The sequence below is a fragment of the Malus sylvestris genome, chromosome 3, assembly GCF_916048215.2.
Source record: "Malus sylvestris chromosome 3, drMalSylv7.2, whole genome shotgun sequence".
Lineage (NCBI taxonomy): Eukaryota > Viridiplantae > Streptophyta > Magnoliopsida > Rosales > Rosaceae > Malus > Malus sylvestris.
The window spans coordinates 18,754,565-18,756,686 of NC_062262.1; positions in this window are offsets into that span (position 1 = coordinate 18,754,565).

Sequence of the window (2,122 nt, forward strand, 5' to 3'; positions counted from 1 at the left end):
TCTAATTGACATTTATATTGTCTTAGAAGTATATATCCTATATATGGGTAATTGATAACATCCAACAAACTAAATCTTATTCAAGTTCGTTCTTCTCCTGTGGAGAAATCCATTATCTTATGATGCTTCTTTCCTTGATATCTTTCAAGGAAACTGTTCTAAAGTGTTACCTTTCCTTGGATCAAATCTAAGGAGGTAAATACTTTAGACGTCTTACTCATCAACTTATATTCTTGAATTCTTTGAAACCTTTTGAAAAGTATTCGGACTTGTGTTTATTCAAAATAAACGATAGTCCAACCGAGAGCGATCTTCGGTGAATGTCGTACAACATGAGTAGTATTATGTTGTGGACAAGTACCACTAACATCTAAGTGAATTAACCTCAACAACTTTGTGATTCTTTCTTCCTTTCCAAAAGAATAAAGATTCAAACATTTTGCCTCTATACAATTTTAACAAGAAGGCATTGGATCCGGATCTAACGATCCAAAGCATCCATCTATGACCAACTCATAATTTATGTTTTAGAGGTATCACAACTCAGTTAGGATTAGTCACTACCTTGCAACCTTTTGGGTTTTAAGCATCGTTATATTCTAAACAGTTGACACTACCATATCATCTCTACTATAGAGATAATCAATTAGATTACAATAATCTAATCATTCATTAATAAAGAACAATGTTTTGTCAAACAAAACATTCATCCATTTCTCATACGGAATTAAGTTCCTTTATTCAAATTGGAATGTAAAGACAATCTTTGTTTTTCCATTTTCTTTGGTAGTTCATATGAGGAAGTAAGTACTACCTGCTTTCGCAAAGATCTACATTTGATTCACGTTCCGAATGTGAAGTACTTTCTCTCCTCTCATTAATCTTCTACTTCTTATTAGCCACACTTTTACAACGATTGTAAAACATAGTTACTAATACGGAATCAAGCATTCAAGTAGAAGAACCAACTATTTTTAACTATTAAAGAACAATTTACAACACCTTCGAAAGGTGTGTTCTTGACACTTGCAAGACATTTCTTCCAAATACCCCTTCCAATGTCCATCATTTCATAAAGAAAGTTTGTTCCCTTGGAGTTATTTTGCCTTCTTCATTTGACTTCTCCTTTTACTACAATAGTCATGGTCCCTAAACTCCCACTATCTCTCTTGAAACTTATTTCAATTGTGTTATATACATAAAACAATTTGGAGAGCGTGTGGTTATTGTTCACTATATAGTTTACAATAAACTTAGTGAACCATTTGGATAGGGACACAAAAGTGAAGTCCTTGCCTAGTTTATGTCTCGTGAAGTGGTTTAACACTTCAACACCCAATGATTCAAAATCATCATAAGTCCATGTTGATGGACTATTTTTGTCAACCAACCATTATGTTCTAAACATAATTACAAACTTTCAAGAGTTGTTCAAGGCAACTCTCATTTCTTCATACAACAATTTGTAAGTGAAGAATCATGGCACATAAAGTGTCCATACCCTTGTGCTTACTTCTCAAGTTCCTTGTTCATGTAACAAAGAAACGAGCACTAATGTTTTCGTTAACTAAGGGTTGTTCAAAGCAACTCTTACTTCTTCATACAACAATTTGTAATTGAAGAATTATGACATTAAAAGTGTTCTCCTCTTTATGATAGACTTATCTAACATGGTCTTCCAATGATACATTATCAATAAGAAGATTGCGAGGATGAGATTACTTAGGTACATATACAAGCCATTAAAGACAATCTATGGGATTATAGTACCAAGTCCGGAAACTAAAGCTTTCGGCTTTTTTTTTGTTAAGTTTTGGATAGCGTTTGCAAATATATTGGTAAATAAATACATAACAAATATAAATTGATTGATTTTAAGCCATTTGATCTGGGTCTTTAAATCAAATGGCACCACCCTCTATTTTTGGCAAATTCCATATCCCTCATCGGAATTCGAGAGTTTTGGAGGAAACTCTTAGTAGGGTATGGGAGACTCATCATTACCAAGCCAACCTCACAATGATATGATGTTGGCTAGCATCAATAATAATGAGAGAGTACGCTTACTCATTTGCATCTCTTGCAAGTACCCATCTTATTTGGCCTCTAGAGAATGAAGCCT